This window comes from Cannabis sativa, chromosome 1 (assembly GCF_029168945.1).
Source record: "Cannabis sativa cultivar Pink pepper isolate KNU-18-1 chromosome 1, ASM2916894v1, whole genome shotgun sequence".
Classification (NCBI taxonomy): Eukaryota; Viridiplantae; Streptophyta; class Magnoliopsida; order Rosales; family Cannabaceae; genus Cannabis; species Cannabis sativa.
The window spans coordinates 40,690,640-40,697,116 of record NC_083601.1 but is presented as its reverse complement, the minus strand read 5'-3'; the positions used below and the strand labels follow the sequence as shown (position 1 = coordinate 40,697,116).

At 42.6% G+C, this 6,477-nt stretch overlaps 1 non-coding gene across 1 annotated transcript; it reads right to left on the bottom strand.

Moving 5' to 3' along the window:
* Window positions 1-472: 472 nt before the first annotated feature.
* On the bottom strand, window positions 473-578 carry LOC133033798 (small nucleolar RNA R71). The gene has a single exon (XR_009685862.1). It is a non-coding gene; the product is annotated as a small nucleolar RNA R71 (small nucleolar RNA).
* Between the last annotated feature and the right edge of the window lie 5,899 nt (window positions 579-6,477).

Below are 6,477 nucleotides of genomic sequence, written 5' to 3'. Positions count from 1 at the left end.
AAAGAATCGCTGAAACATCGAAATCATAGTGCCAATGTGAACAATAATGTTGGGAACAATGGGCGTAAGAATGGTAATAATGGAGGCGCTGTGGAAGATCGAAGCTAATGGCCGAAGCTTGAGAGATTACATTCTCCCTACTCGACGAGTGCGGTCATGTATTAGGCCACGGCGGTGGATACGAGCAACTTCGAGATCAAACCTGCCATCCTTCAAATTGTGCGGTCTTCGGTTCGGTTTGGTGGTCTCCCTTCAAGATCCTAATTTGCATCTCTCTAACTTCATGGAACTTTGTGAAACTTTTAAAGTTAATGGAGTTAGCGACGATGCCATTAGATTGAGGTTGTTTCCATTCTCGCTCGGAGAACGAGCCAAGAGTTGGTTGAATTCTTGCCACCGAATTCTATTGCTACATGGAATGATCACGGCAACAAAATTCTTGTCAAAGTTCTTCCCTCAGTGAAGTACGCAAAAGCTAAGAGGAGAAATCAATAATTTCGCCAACAAGATAATGAATCTCTCCATGAGGCTTGGGAGAGGTTTAAAGATACGATCGGGAGGTGTCCCCATCATGGTATAGAGAAGTGGATGCTTTGGTTCACAGCCACAACGGGTTGGTTGGTAATACTAGAACTTCTAATAGATGCGGCGAGTGGCGGAGCTTTTATGAGAAAGAGTGCTAATGAGGCATATGATCTATTGGAGGAGATGGCTCTAAACAACCAGCAGCGGTGGCCAAGCGAAAGGAGTCAATCCAAGAAAGTAGCGGTGTGTTAGAAGTCGATGCCATCACAAAGTTAACGGCTCGAGTTGAGGCATTGACTAAAATAATTGCGGGGCAAGCTAAGCAAGCCCAAATTGTTTGTGAGTTATGTGGAGGAAGTCATCAACTTTTCGGAGTGCCAAGCGGATGTGGATGATTTGCCAATGGATGAAGCTAAGGCCATTGGGAATTTTTCACGGAACAACAACAACAACAATTATGGGTTCAACGGAATAACAACCGAAGAAATAGTGGGTTCTATCGACAAAGAAATCGGAGCCAACGGTTTAATCGGCAATCCCTGGTGGAAGTTCTAGTTTGCGGGGCAGTTTACCGCTCCAATTCATGGACCGAAACTAGATCTTCAATTAAAGACACACGGACTCGGATGGGCCGGTAGCAACTCGGGTAGCAACTCCGCCTCAAGGAAATTTGCCTAGCACTGCGAGTTAATCCTAAAGAAAGCGCAAGGCAATTACCCCGAGGAGCGGTAAGAAGTACGATGGGCACCGAGTTACCACAACCAAATTGAGGTAGATGTAGAAATAAATGCTCAACGGTGCGACACCAACACCGACAAGAGAAGGCTACCGATAGCCCGGCACCATCACAGCCGGTCTCCACCGATTAGTATTGATCATCATGTAAAGATACCACATCCTCGCAGGCCGAGAAAGTCAAGCTTAGACAAGCGAGTTCACCAAGTTTCTAGAAGTCTTCAAAAGACTTCACATTAACATTCCTTTTCTTTGAAGCTCTGTGATGCTGCAGAGTTATGTGAAGTTTATGAAGGAAATTTTGTCAAGAGAGAGAAGATGGAAGACTATGAGACGGTGGCTCTGGCGAAGAGTGTGGCAGCGCTATTCTACGAAGAAACTCCCTCCAAAACTCGGAGATCCGGGGAGTTTCACTATTCCTTGTACTATTGGTAAAATTGAAGGGATAAATGCACTATGTGATTTGGGAGCCGGTATTAACTTAATGCCCTTGTCGGTGTTCAAAAGGTTGCGGCTAGGTGAAGCCAAGCTACGCTAACTCTTGATTGGCGGATCGATCGCTAGCTCACCCTAGAGGAGTCATTGAGGATGTGTTAGTAAAGGTGGACAAGTTCATCTTCCCGAGTGATTTCATTGTTGGATATGGAAGAAGACAGTAATGTTCCTATCATCTGGGGAGACCTTTCTTGGCAACGGAGGAAAGCACTAATTGATGTTCGAAAGGAGAGTTAAAGCTAAGGGTACAAGGAGATGAAGTTGTATTTAATGTACTCAAAGCTGATGACCTATCCTACGGCTAGTGACAACTTGTTTTGCAATTGATGTGGTGGACAGTTGGTGGAGACAAAGACACATCGAAGATCCTCTTAATCGACTTTGGTACAAGAAGAGGTAGTGAGAACAAGATGGTAAGGAAGCTTATGAATATGCTATGTGGCTCGATTCTTATGGACATTTGAATAGAAAATATTATGAAGAGTTAGGAGTCATACCAACAAAGCCTACCCCATCTACGAAAAGCCTCCTCAACTAGAGTTAAAAGTCCTACCGCAGCATCTCGGTATGAATATTTGGGAGAGAATAAGACACTTCTGTTATTGTGGCTTCTTCCTATCTTCAGAGACAGATAAGCTATTACGGGTTTTAAGGAAGCATTCAAAAGCCATTGGATGGACTTTAGCGGATATTAAAGGGATCAGTTCAACTGTAATGCATAGAATCTTAATGGAGGAAGGAGTGAAGCCCAACCATTGATGCACAACGTAGATTAAATCCACCAATGAAGGAGGTTGTCGGAAAGAAGTCTTGAAGTGGTTAGATGCGGGGGTAGCGTATCCTATTTCGAGCCGTAAATGGGTGAGCCACGTCCAGTGGTCCCAAAGAAAGGAGGGATGACGGTGGTGAAGAATGAGAAGAATGAACTCATCCCAACCGAGCGTCACGGGATGGAGAATTTGCATTGACTACCGAAACTCAACAAGGCCACAAGAAAAGATCACTTTCCACTCCCATTCATTGATCAGATGTTAGACAAGTTGGCGGCAGAGTACTATTGTTTCCTTGATGGGTACTCGAGGTATCACCCAAATAACTATAGCACGGAGGATCAAGAGAAAACAACATTCACATGTCCATATGGTACTTTTGCTTTTCGACGAATGCCATTTGGGCTATGTAATGCTCCAAGAACATTTCGGGAGGTGTATGATGGCTATATTTTCGAGATTTAATAGAAAAGTGCATCGAGGTGTTCATGGATGATTTTTCGAGTGTTTGGCTCATCGTTTGACCAATGTCCGAGTAACTTGGAGTTGGTTTTAGCAAGATGTGAAGACTCTAATTTGGTCTTGGCATTTGGGAAAAGTGCCATTTCATGGTTACGAAGGAATAAAGGTCTTTGGGACATAAAATCTCAAAGAAGGTATTGAGGTTGACGAGCCAAAGTATCTACAATTGAGAACTTGCCTCCTCCAATTTCGGTGAAGGGAGTTCGAAGCTTTTTGGGTCATGCCGGGTTTTATAGAAGATTTATCAAAGATTTCTCAAAGTGGCCAGCCGCTATCCAATCTTCTTGCTAGTGGAGTACCTTTTGAATTTGGGAAAGATTGTCTTCAAGCATTCCAAATTCTCAAGGCGAAGTTAATCTCAAAGACCTTAGATTGTGACTACACCAAGCCGGGAATTACCTTTTGAAATCATGTGCGATGCAAGTGATTATGCTATTGGAGTTATCTTGGGACAACGGGTTGACAAGGTATTCGAGAACCATTTATTATGCAAGCAAAACCTTGAATGATGCCCAAACTAAACTCTGCTACTACAGAAAAGAGATCTTGGCCATAGTATTTGCATGTGACAAATTTCGACCCTACTTAATTGGTAATAAAGTGATAGTGTATACGAATCATTCGGCAATCAAATACTTGATGACTAAGAAGGATGCCAAACCACGGCGATTCGATGGGTTCTTCTTTTGCAAGAATTTGATCTAGACATAAAAGACAAGAAGCGTACGAGAACTTGGTGGCGAAGATCACTTGTCAAGACTAGAACCTGGAAGAAAGTCGGGAATACAAAAGGAGTACTGAAATAAATGAACAATTTCCCGATGAACAACTCTTTAGTGTGAGGAAAGTCCGATGGTACCATGGTATGCCGATTATGTTAACTTCTTGGTTTGCCAATATCACTCCTCCCGAGCTATCTCGACAACAACTAAAGAAGTTCTTTTCGAGGTGAAACATTACTATTGGGAAGAGCCAATCCTCTACAAGCACCTTTGCATCAGGATAATAAGAAGGTGTGTGCAGAGAGGAGATGTACTCTATTCTTAATCACGTCATGCTTTACCATGTGGGGGACACTTCAAAGTGGAACTAGAGCAGTACAAGGTGTTGCAAAGTGGATTCTTTTGGCCAACGCTTTTCAAAGATGCTAGTACTTTTGTAAAGGCATGTGATCGTTGTCGCGTACAGAAAACATCTCAAGGAGAAACGAAATGCCTTTTGACAGAATCTTGGAAGTAGAGTTGTTTGATGTATGGGGGATAGACTTTATGGGTCCTTTTCCTTCATCGTTTAGCAATCTATACATCCTATTAGGTGGATTATGTGTCAAAATGGGTGGAAGCTGCGACCACACCGACTAATGATGGTAAAACAAATTCCTTCGGTTCCTTCAAAAGAACATATTCACTCGGTTTGGAACTCCCAGAGCAATCATAAGCGATGAAGGGAGTCACTTTTGCAACAAACGATTCGAAGCACTCCTCTCGAGATATGGTGTTCGTCATAGAACGACTCTACCTTATCATCCGCAAAGTAATGGCCAAGCCGAGATTTCTAACCGGGGAAATAAAGATGATTGGAGAAAACGGTGCGAGAGATCATGGAAAGATTGGTCAAGAAATTTGGATGACGCATTGTGGGCTTATAGAACGGCGTTCAAAACACCAATCGGGATGTCACCATATCGGTTGGTGTTTGGAAAAGGCGTGTCATTTGTCGTGGAACTAGAACACAAGGCGTATTGGGCAATGAAAACTTTGAACATGGATTTAAAAGGCTGGCCGGGCGAAAAGACTACTACAAATGGATGAGTTGGAAGAATTTCGAAATGAAGCTTATGAGAACGCCAAGATTTACAAGGAAAGAACTAAGAGATGGCATGACGAAATCTAGTCGGAAAGGAGTTTCACACTTTGTCAACAAGTTCTACTCTTTAACTCAAGACTAAAGTTGTTTCTTTGGTAAATTAAAATCAAGGTGGTCGGGGCCATTTACGGTGATCAAAGTGTTTCCCTACGGAGCGAGTGGAACTAAAAGGTGAAAGTCCTAATACTTTCAAGGTGAATGGACAAGCCGATTAAAGCTCTACACTTGGGAGGTCAATTTGATCAAACCAAGTCCGCCATGATTCGGCGCCACTTTAAAGATCTCGATCAACGTCTAGGCGAGCGACGATAAAGTTAGCGCTAATTGGGAGGCAACCCAAGTGTTCTTTTGATTTAGTTGAACTCTTTTTAAGTTTGTCGTTATTTTTCTTGATGTTCATTCGTTTCGTTATTGAAAAAAAAAAAAAAAAAAAAAAAAAAAAAATTGATGCGGGTCGGTGGCCGCGGCCATGAGATGTCCGCGCGACTGCACTGCCTTACGAGAATGCGGCTTATTTTCGAGATTTCTCGCCGCGGCGAGGGGACATACCGCCGCGGCGAGGTTGAACTTACAGAAACACCCAGAATTTCACGGATTCTCGCCGCGGCGAGGGTATAGGTCGCCGCGGCGAGATGGTCAGTTTCCCTTTTTAAATCCCAAAAAACCTAACATTTCAAAATCACACCTCATTCAAACCCTCTCTTCTCCCAGCCGAAAACCATCCTTTTTCACTAATTTCTTCATCTAATCCCATTCAAACCAATTTTCCTCAAAATTACCCATAAACTTTCATCCCAAATCATCATAATCTCTTATTTCTCTCATCTAACACTCTTTTCCTCTAAAAATCCATTCCAAAATCCCTAAACCTCACCCAAATTTCAGAAAAATCACTATTCATCTTCTTCTTCCCTAAAGCTTCAAGGTTCTCATCAATGGAGGTTGACTAAAGAGTGATTTTCATTGAGGTAACAAATTTTAATTTCTCTACACAAGTTTGATTGGATTATTTGTGGATTGCTAGAGAATATTAGACTTTGTGTTGAAATTTTTGGAATTGTTGATCATACATTGTTGCACATTATTGTGGTGAGTCAATTGAATGTGATTGTGAAAGGGTTAAATCCCGGGAAGTCGATTTTTAAGGGGAAGTGCTGTCAAAATTTTGAAAAATCTTGAGAGTTAGAAAAAAAAATTTGGGAGTTATGGGTCCAAAGAGGTCAAGGGTTAATGAAGAGGGAGCTTCATCATCCAACCCATCTAGGGGACGCCCTAACCTTGATAGAGTTAGGTTTGCCAACATGGAGGCTCAAGAGAGGTTTTTAAAATTGAAAGATAGGGCGTTCATTGAAGATAGAGGGATAGACATAGTCAACCTAAGCCAAGCGCAATATTCCCCCGCTTTTGCATCTATTAGGGATCAAATCCTACGGAGGCGGTGGACTAAGTTCGTAGATGTCCTTGAGCGTGGTAATCAAACTCTAGCTTTGGAATTTTTAGCCAGCGGCACTGAAGAGAAGAGGGCAAAGTTAGAGTTAGGGGGGTTAGAGTGCAACTGCTACCG